The following is a 12,400-nucleotide window of genomic DNA, read 5'->3' on the forward strand; positions in this document are numbered from 1 at the left end:
AATTTGATAGGATGGATATTTTAGAAAGAGGTTATTTAAGATTTATTAATATATTATAATAATATATTAATTGAGAAATAATATTAATAATTACTATTGATCAAGAATTAATTTGGAATTAATTTAGTGAACAAAAGAGATTGATTAAATTAACGGGGACTGATTATATAAATCAGTGATACATATGGTTTGGGCTAATGTTCCATGATTGATTTGTGATGGACTAAGCTTATGAGATAGTCCATGAAGTGTTAGTCCAAATCAATTGTTGGATCATAAGCCTAAGTATAAGAATTAGGGTTTATAAGTGACTCTTGGAATTCTACACTATATATGTAACATCTAAGCCCCTAAAATCGGCACCACGAGTATTCTAAGAGGATATAGCCGATATTTGGTGCTCCAAGCTCCCCTTCATTGTCATCCAATTTTTGGTGGTGTTTTGTGAAACATTTGAGGCATCACACTTGAGGTGCTGAGCTCTTGAAAGGCCAACTTCTACAAGCTACAACATGAGGTAATCATCTAACTAGTTTTTATGATTCAAATATCAAATTTGTATGTTACTTAGTCTTAATGCTTTGGAAAAGGAATATTGCATGTATAACAAGAGAAACTTAGATCCAAAGCATTAGGGTTGTATGTGCACTATAGGGATGTTATAGTGCTCAAAGCACATCAATAAGCGCCCTACACCTAGCACTCATGTCGGGCACACCTGAGATGTTGCTCCTCATGTTTTCTACCACGTATCGAAAATATGGTTGTCCACGTCCCACTGTCTAGAAGGTGAGCACCGTGAAACCTACCTGCGCATGATACTTCTCAGAAAACTTTAGAAAATCGAATCTTTTTCATACGAACTCTATTTTTGACGTTATTTATATCCATGTGTAGCTATTGACGGCATCTATAACTTTTACTTAGACTCCATCGACTAATTTTGACTTTATTTTTAAATCTATATTTTTAACAGGCTTAGGTTGTTAAAGTCCGTTAAAAATTTATAACTTTCTTATATGATATCCATTCTCGACTGTGTTCATATCGATGAAATCATATAGATGGGATCTTCAACTCTCGTTTTGACTGATTTTCATAACAATCAAATGATCTCTACTTTGGTTTCTGAGTCATATACAGCTACACTGTAATTTCTAAAAATCTTAACTTCCTCTTACGAAGTCAGATTTATGCGTTCTCTATATGTGCGCTCTCAGTTTAATGACTACTACAAATTCCATTTAGATTATTTACCCTAAATAATCATTCTTTGATAATATCTAATTATCATTGCGACTAATTATTATCCTATTTATTCTTTTATCAACTAGACCTATCTTGTGTGTGTTACAATTATCCCCCCCCCCCTAAGGATGATTACGTCCCATAATCATTAACAAAATAGAGCTTGTATAATGAGTCCGCATGCTACCTCTCCATCCTAGGTGGTAATCCTAACTCTTTATGTCCTTTCCTTCGATCTTTTAACTAAAGTCGGATGCTACATCGAACATACTTTGTAGATTAGTTGAACTCAATTTTCTTTAACCACTAGGGTCGGAATAGAAATCATTACTGAAACAAAGGTAATAGTGGAGATGAACAAGAATGAATCCAATTACTAATGCCTTTGTAACCGTGTGACTCCTCCTGATCTAAATACACGTAATGTGCTTCCGGTACTACGACCCATACTACCTTCCACACCTACTCATACTCGTCCTAAAAGTTGTCTTTTAGTTTTCCCAAGTTACTATATCCTACAATCACAAAGCAATTTAACACATATAATTGTGTCCAAATAAGCACATGTCCTAATAGAGTCTTCTAGGGTTTCTTCCTTACGTATCTTTAACCACGTTTCAGGAGTTACACCAAAAGTTCTCTCCTTGATATCTTCCGATAGGTATCATTCAATATCGTAAGCATTCTCATTAACTCAGTTCGCTAAGAGTTCTTATCATGACGTTTTGTACAACAAAAGCATGCGTTCGGTGTATCGAGATGAGAATATAGATATAGAAGGTTTAAACGCGTAATCCTCCTTATTACCCCCAAAAGCTATATGCTAGTTCTAATACCGTAATTAAACATTTAGAAATCTGAACACATAATTTCCAGATCTGGTCGGGAATAGACCACAGATCCGAACATCGTAAAGCATCTAAAGGCATCCTATAGCATCCTAAGGCAAATTAAAGTTATAGCATGTGTAAATCATTTAACACATAGAATCAAATTAGCCATCTATCCTAAAGTAAGCTAGTGCTCGTGTCTATTCTGGTGTACTACCTAAAATATACTAGACACTCATCTCATGATCATCGCTTAGCATTTTAAGCTTAAGTCTAGAAATAAATCCTTACTCCTAGTTCGCTTAAACTAATCCTTTGATATCAACTGTGACATCCTTATTTTCACGGTCAAGAAAAGAATAGTTTATGCTTAGATTAAAATCAGAGTTTTAATTTACAAATGCAGACTTTGTCCCATAAAATATTCCCTACGGGATGTTTTTCATTGATTTATTAAAAACTCGGGAATATCATAACTGATACAAGAAACATAACAATAAACGAAGACTTACAACATCTTTTATGCTAATGGTCTACGTCTCCTTGAATCTAATATCGGATACATATATCATCATATGTGTAATTACCTGAGATACAATCAATTGAGTGGGTCAGGTTAGGAAACCTAGTGAGTACATAAGGTTTTTATCCCATAATAATACGATCTATAATTTTATAACCATCAAAATTCAAATAACTCAATTACCCCATTTCCTACTAACCCTATTATGATGACCTTGATGGATCATTCTAAAGGATCTTTATCAGCGGACAACTATAATTCCTAGATGATTAGGCAGGACAGTATGATGACACTTGCAACAACACGACAATACATCACTACTTTTTGGATAATCACGACAGGCACGACAATACAAAGTACTTGGATTGAGCACAACAGTACAAAAGTACACGGGCTTAGCACGACAGTACAAAAGTACTTGGGTTTTGGACGGTAGTACAAAACTACATGGGTTTAGCATGACAATACAAAAGTACTTGGGTTTAGCATGGCATTACAAAAGTACTTGAGTTTAACATGGCAATACAAAAGTACTTGATATAGACATGACTGACACGACTTATTATCCCACACATCTCTCTCTCTCTAACCCGTCGCTACCATTATTTCACATAACGCTATCACAACCTCTCATTTATTAGTTTGCACAGCCCTTCACTACCCAATCCTATTATTAAGTATCTTAAACATACTGATAAATCAAGAAGTACTTATATGTATAAAAATACATTAAACACAACAAAGATAGCACACATAGCAGTTAAGCATTTAGAATACTCATATTTATACGTAAGCTTGAAAGTAACTATGTACTCACTTGAATACTGGTGATTTGGGCAAAGCTTTGCCTAACACCTTAGATATTTGAAGTGACCTAAGTATAATTAATACAGAGTTATATCATGATGATTTCGGTGACTAAGAAGAGTCTAGATCCTCACTAATCCCAATGTCTACATCAAGACCTATCAAGTAACGATTGGCCATGCAGGACAGTTAAGAGGCAAGATGATTTTGGCATAATAGCTTTTCTGAAATATGATAACCAAGCCAACATGACCATTCTAGACACCTCTCCTATATGTAGATCAATTAGTATAATGACATGATATTACTGATAAATCTTATTTATAGGTTCATAATAACAACTTATGACAATAAATATAAGTTACACTAAAAAGACTAGAGTGTAGCTTAACTTACAGAGGATTTAGCAAAAATCTAGGAATTATGCAGGCATAACTCTGATCTGGGAGCTTCTATTCATCAGCCATCTGACACGGTAGGGCTTCTACTTGATAGTTGCTACTACTTCAGGATCACAGGGCTTCACCGAAGTCTAAAACTAAGGGAAAATGGGGCCAAAATCGAAGGAAATATAGAGAGAGAAGTTTCAGTCATGTGAAAGAGAATGAGGTCGGGCACCACTATCTATAAGCCATATGCGCGTAACGCCTGGCGTGCACACCTGAGACGCTGTTCCTCATGTTTTCTTCTATGTATCGCAAACATGGTGGTCCACACCCAATCTTCTAGAAGGTGCATGCCATGCAACCTATCTGTGTGTGGCGCTTCTCGGAAAACTTTAGAAAATCGTATCTTCTTCATATGAACTCCGTTTTTGACATCCTTTATATCCATTTGTAGTTGTTGACGGGATCTACAACTTTCATTTAGACTATATCGGCTAATTTTGACTTTATTTTTAAAATTATATTTTTAACAAGCTTAGACAGTTAAAGTTCTTTAAAAATTCATAACTTTCTCATATGATATTCGTTCTCGATTTTCTTCATATCGATGGAATCATATTGACGAGATCTTCAACTAACATTTTGATTGTTTTTCCTAACAATCAACCAATCTTTACTTCGGTTTCCGAGCTGTATAGTACTACGCTACAACTTCTGAAAGTCGTAACTTCCTCTTACGAAGTCAGATTTGGACGTTCTCTATATGTACGCTCTTGGTTTAACGACTACTACAACTTCCGTTTAGATTATTTACCCTAAATAATCATTATTTGACAGTATCTAGTTATCGTTGTGACTAATAATTATCATATTTATTCTTTTATCAACTAGCCCTATCTTGCGGGTGTTACAAAACGATGGTGAACTAATTTGGAATTTTTTATTATAGGTGACACTAAACACACAAAAACAGTAAAGAAGGGGTTTTTTGGAATTAAATATCAATCAATCAAACAGTTAAGCAACAAATATCGATAAACTGACTGAAGTCAAATCTCTTTAGTTACTTTGGTTTAAACAAAACTACATCTTAAAATCATAGATAATTATTAATAAAAAATTATTTATTACTTATTCAGCGATTCCTAATATGACAAGTTTCCTAGTCTAGACACTAATCCTTTGATCTTAAAAACTTTCAGTTGCAGTTATAAAGTGCACTAATTATCCTCAAGGTTGTAGAACTCGCTACTCGGTACTTGCTCGGCCAACTACCGAGTAGCTAGTACTTGGAAGTACTCGAATTTGGTAATTCATGTAAAAATATTTTACAAAATTATATAATTCAAAATCACAAGTTAAATTCATAATTTGATTGAAATATATAACAAAATTAGATACATGTGAATACATAAAAGCTGAAATACACACAATTGTCTCACTTCGTGAATAATTACTGAAAATTTAAGATATATATATATATATATATATATATATATAGTAATAATCATATGTGTGTATTAAATAATAAATCATTAAGTGTATTATACATATTAATCATGAAATTCCTTATTTTTTCTCTTTTTATGATAATTTTGACCCTTTGATCGAGTTTGACCAATTTTGACTAAGTTGGCCGAGTTTAACTTTGTTGACCGAGTATGCTCGAGTAAGACTAAGTAATACCGAGTAGGCCCGATTTAGAGAGATGTTGACCGAGTTTGACTTAATCTGAGTTTTTTTGCCAAGTTCACATAACTCGACTTGGTGGAGGGCCAATTCCGAGTACTCGGCAGAGTAAGCCGAGTTGTGCAACACTGATTATACTAAAAATTAGTATTCAGTTCTTATTATTAGACACTTGAATTAATATCAAAGGTTATGAAGCTAATTACATATGAATAGTCATCACATGCATACTTACACATTTAAATCACAAACTTACTGTTTAACCCTAGGTTTTGATCAAATACTAGTCATACAAATTTATAATTCATAAACGCATATGATTCAAGCACATCAAACTAGATTGTTCATCTAACATAACAATGCTCAGCAATAAAGCAAAAAATAGATAAGAATGTTACTTTAACACATATGAATCTTTTATCAAGCAAACATAATAAATTGAATAATAATTTATAACCCGAAAAGCAATTAATCCACAAATTCAAGGATCCATCTAATCTAACACACAACAAAAGGGTATGGAATCCATTGATCAGAAAGTAAATACATATAGAATCACATTGGAATGTTAATCACGGTCGGAAGAACAAACCAAATGATTTCCGGTATGAATCCACTCTCTAATCCTTCAAATCTTCTCTTCTATCAGCATAACGAACTTCTAGTTGCCTTCTAGACCCTCAAAATGACAGAATATGTGTTACTTGTCGGCTAATGATGATTAGAAGTTGAAATATCCCCTTAGGTTATTGATAAAAGGTTATTTAAAGGCTTTTCTACCGACAAATTGCACAGGGCATAATTAGAATTATGCATGGCGTAATTCATTAAAAACTCGTAATGATCAAGCCATCTACGCATGGCGTAATTGTTGAGTACACAACGCGTAATGGGCAATTTCAACATTGTTTCTTATTTTTGCATTCCAACTCTATTTTCGAGTCATTTTACTTCCTTTTCACTCTAGCAACATGTTATATCTGCAAAATATAATTTAAAACATTATACATTTTAGTTCCAAATAATATAAAAACGTAGTATAAAATAATAAGAAAATGTCGGAAATATATGTATAACTTAGGCATTATCAACACCATTACCTGAAAATTATAAGATATATAGCTACAATTTATATTACAAATACACATTACATAGATACCATTGTCAATAATAGCATCCCACTTTTTTGTTTCTTTTTTCCATTATAGGGTTTACTTTAAATAATTGTCGGTAATAGTATCGTATTTTATTTATTTGTTTTTTTTCCATTATAGTGTATTACTTTAAATAACATTTTTAAATAATAATATTCAACTTATACCAAATACACACACAAACATATATATATATATATATATATATATATATATATATATATATATATATATATATATATATATATATATATGCATATATGTACACACACCAAATACACATACAAATAAACATATAAATTCCCAATTGCATACACAATTTTCTATTTCCATACAAATATGCACATATACAAACATAATTTCTAATTCTCATGTGTACATTATACATAGAAATACACATACAAATACATTATGTACATATAACACTAGTTATATACTCAAATACACATATAAATACACATACACATACATAAATACCCATACATTCTTTACACATATACATATATACATATTTTATACACAAATATACATACACATACAATCTTTTATAGACAAATACACATACAGATACAATCGTTTATATATAAATACACACATACATATAAAAAATATGAGAATGCAGAGAATCAATAACTGTGGCCGAAAAATCAACAATGTGGTGCAGTGGTGATGGTAATCGATCTAGTGACAACATCAACTGAAAAAGACTGAAACCAATGTTATTATTATTATTATTTTCAATTAACTCAACTATAAGGTGGAAATCGACATTAAAAGATAAAGAGAAGGAAAATTAGGAAGGAGTTGCACGTTAGTCACTGAAATTGAACCTTAGTAGCCGGAGAAGATACGTCGCTAGTGAAGGAAAGGCGTCGCCGGTAGATAGGGATGAAACTAGTTGAAATCCTAAGTCAAACATGTGGAAAGCTGGCGTTGCAGATCACTGGAAGGAGAAGAGGGAAGACATAATTGAGAGAAAATGGAAGTAAAAGAGGGAAGAAAGAAAGTTGGAAAGGTGTTTATCTGCGATGACTTTTACCAACGACACCTATTATCAATGACACCAAAGCAATAACGACGAGTTTTGATTATTAGCGGTGACGTCTTGGAGGGAACTTTTCCACGGTCCTTATTTTCGAGCATTTGCGGCAACAAGTATCGCCATTATTAATTTCGCCGACACTACTGCTTAACGACACGCATTTTCCAACCATTGGATGTAAGGACCAATCAACGGTTAGGGTTACGAGATGACAAGTCACACAGATCGCTACCAAATACCTTTAGCGTAGACAACCACTATTACCGACGACTTCAACTCATGTCGTCGGTAATAGCGGATGTCGCCGCTAAGAACCATTTTTCTTATAATGACCATGCATTATTGTAGTTTCATCCCGTTTCATCATCCGTCTTGCTTAATCTTATGACATTATATACTTGTACACTCTCTATTTGGTATATGTGTACAACTTCCAATAGTCGACCGGATGTGAAAAATGTTTTAGTAGTGATTGATGCGAGAGTGATGTGGAAGAGATGAGATGATATCGATGTGAATGCGGCATACCGTCCGTCGCACCAACACCCCGAGCACAATACATTTACACTCAAGAAGATCATGTAACTTTTTTTTAACAAATCCATATGGATCATCACTTTCACAATTTCTGTGAAACATGCAAAACACATCTCTATGTATGCATCTCATTTTCGTTTCAAAGCACATGATATTCACATCACATGTAGTAATTTTGATTTATTTACTTTTAACTAATCAAATAGATTAAATTTTCTCTAATTAGGAGAGATAATGTAAAATCAGAAAATTGAGCTAAAAGAAAAAACAAGTCAAACCGGTTATACACATTTTGATACACATGGTCTTCAAACAATCCCAAAAAACATCTATCTATATATATATATATATATATATATATATATATATATATATATATATATATATATATATATATATATATATATATAAAGTAAGTTCAAATAAAAACAGTAAATAGTATGAGAACGTAAAAACACTATTTTTATGTTATTATTCTGTAATAAATTTTGTATATGTGTATTGTTGAAGTAATTCTAATATAAATATTAACTTTCGACTAGTCATATATTCATTATAATGTTATTATTCTATTATAAACTTATGTATGAACATTTTTTAGTAAATTTTAAATTTAATTTTAACCTTTGACTATTCATTTATTCTTTACTGAATAAGGACACGAAGGTGTCGATATAAAATTCATTGCAGAATAATAACATAAAAAAGTGTTTTTACGTTCTCACACTATTTATCGTTTTTATTTGAACTATCTCATATATATATATATATATATATATATATATATATATATATATATATATATATATATATATATATATATATATATATATATATATATATATATATATATATATATATATATATATATATATATATATATATATATATATATATAGAGGATCAAGTATGAACTCAAAAAATGTTAAGAATCACGAGGATAATTTTTGTACTTAAAAGTGAAAAAATAAATGGCCAAGATTTAATTTTATTTATTGTCAAAATCTCGCGAGATGATATGATATTTTGGTAATTAAATGCGAGATTTTGATAATCTCCACGGAAGGCTAATTGTTTTGAAGATACAAATGACAAAAGCAAAAAGATTAAAAGAAAAAAAGAAATAAAAATCGGCTCATGTGGCCTCTCCAGATGCTGCACGTGCCCCCACCATAATATGACAAAATTTCAACCTTTATTAGTTGATGAGTTTTTTTTACACCTGTTTATTTTTTTGGCCATAACATTTTTTTTCTTAGAAAAAAATTCTTAAAAAAAAGTTTTTAAATTTAATTCTCTATAAAATGAGCATAATCGTGAAATTTTGTTTTTTTTATTTTTTATATTTATATAAAAATCTAATTTTTTTTTTCCAAAAAATATAAAAATTTAAGGAATACTTCTACTCATCATTCTAATGACTTTATAAAAAGAATTTTTAAAAAATTAGGTCTTTTAGACACCAAAGTTGAATTTAATATATATATATATATATATATATATATATATATATATATATATAATATGATCAAAGTAAAGATCATTCAAAATATTTATGATTCAATAATATTATTATTCAATATATTTATGATCCTTATCTTGTTATAATCTAAAAATATTTTGATTCAAATATTTAATGGTCCTTAACTTTATATTTTTTATGATTCAAAATTTAACAATTTAAAAAATATAATGATATAAATATTGTATTGAACAAAAACTTTATTTAATTAAATATATTATGATCCAAATTTATATTATCAAAAAATGTATGATTAATAACATCGTTATGATTAAAAATACTATGATTCAAAATTATATGATCCAAAAATAATATGATTCAAGAAAGTATGAACGGAAAATATTATGATGCTTAATATTCTTATTCTTATTTAAAATTTTATAATTGTTAAATATTAAAAACTCAAACAAATATTTAGTTTACAAAATCAAAAAAAAAAAAAATCAAAACAAAAGCAAAAACAATCAAAAAAATAAAAAAAAAATAAAGAAAAAACCTTAGTATCTTCAGGTATGTAGTAAAGATATTAATACAAAAAATTAAAATAAAAAATTAAAAAAAGGAAATAAATAAAAATAAATAAAAACGTTAAAACCAAACATATATTTGTTTAAAGAAAATTGAATTTTATTAACGAACAAAAAATAAAAGAAAAACCAAAATAAACGAAAAAGAAAAGAAAAACTCATTTAAATGACGTTTCATAAACGTTCGTCGCACATGATTATTCCCTCGAGGTGGTATTACGTTGGACGTTTGTCGGGTACGAAATCATCACAACCAAGTAAATGAGTTTGATATTTGTACTAATTTTTGGGTTCCTACCGGATCCGGATCCGGACCCTATATATATATATATATTAGTGTAGTGATTTAGATAAAAAAAGGAATGCAATTATGTTAAAATTAATATATAATGCATTTTAAATTGAAATGTATAAATAAGATGAAAAAAATTATCACGGAACCGATCACGACATTGAATTATTGCCGATCTCAAAAAATGAAAGGAAGGAAGATTGTACTGGTGTGGACACGTCCAAAAGAGGCTATTAATAAAGACAATACGGGTGTCGAGATTGATTGTAAGAAAAGGAAAGGACAAGAAGAAAATGAAAATTTAGCATGAGATTAGAAATGAAGGAAAATGACCGATAAAGAGGTATGTAGATGCTTAGGCCATGAGGTATTGCATACATTTTGACGCGTCTAATCTTACGTGGCAGCGATGTTCACGTGTGAACCGCCACACAATCCCATATGTGTGATGCGTATTAAGTATACTCACAAGTTGTCATAACCAATCACATTTGTTTCTTCCAAACGTTTAAAAATTGGACAACGATCTATGAATATATGATTTAAATGTAATTAAAAGGTTTTTGGCACCGTTGCACAAAAATGTTTGACGAATTTACACATTTAGTCACTCAAGTATTTTTTATGCTCAATGTCCTTAGTGTTAGGAAATACCGACTAGTTAAGGGTTTTGGGGAAATTGTATCTAGTTTACGAGTGACATGTTGACGTGGCTTAACATATGTGAGTTTGTTTTTTGGCACTGTAGCACAACAAAGTTTTGCGAATTTACACATTTAGTACCTCAAGTAACCCGTTGTTCCTATATCAGGTAATATAATGGTGTAATTGATCGGTAAAATTCAACTTTAATCGTCTATTAGGCACAAAAAATACTTGAGTGACTAAATGTATAAATTCGCCAAACTTTGTTGTGTTACAGCGCCAAAAACCCGTGATTAAATGGTATAAAAAGGAAGACTGAAGCTTTAGTTCTCAACAAGGGAGAATTTCATATATGCCATTCTTGAACATCAAAATATAATATTTACGTAACTTAATTTCTAAATATCATATTTACTTTTCATAAAATTTCTAAATATCATATTTACCCTTCATAAAATTTCAAAATATCATATATGTCCTTTTTAAATATCAAAATATCATATATGTCTTTCTTAAATATCAAAATATCATATATGCACTTTTTAAACATCAAAATATGAATGATAATATCTAAAATATCTTCCATGTAAAACATGATAATCAACAACAAAAAAACTAAACAATCAAAATATACATTCCGTAGAGAGGAATGAAGATGAATATTTTTGTTTGTCAAAAGAGCGATATTCCAATAATTTATAAGTTCATATTTCATTATCATGGACGTAAGGATAATATGGTTAAATTTTTTAATTATTATAATAATTCTAATATATAAAATATGATTATAAAATATTAAAAACATTATAAAAAAGGATTTGAGCAAATATGATATTTTGAAGGTTTATAAAGGGTAAATATGATATTGAGAAATTAAGTTGGACAAATATGATATTTTAAAGTTTAAGAAGGGTATATATGAAATTCTCCCTTTCAACAATGACTTCCTTTTTTTCCCTCAGATAACCGAGTAAGAAGAAAACTAAAATGAGTATTTGGGAGTAGAATGAACGTCAAAACGAATTCTTCAATTTTGTTTTCGATTGAATTTACAATTATAGTATCTGAGATTGTGTCTTTTAATTTTATTACAACCTCCCATTTATCTTTGAATCAATTTAAACACTCTAAGTATTTTTAATTTGAATCAATTTAACCGCTTATGTTTATTTAATTTTAAAACTTAATTAGTAATATT

Source organism: Lactuca saligna, chromosome 3 (assembly GCF_052625555.1).
Source record: "Lactuca saligna cultivar CGN05327 chromosome 3, ASM5262555v1, whole genome shotgun sequence".
Taxonomy (NCBI): Eukaryota; Viridiplantae; Streptophyta; class Magnoliopsida; order Asterales; family Asteraceae; genus Lactuca; species Lactuca saligna.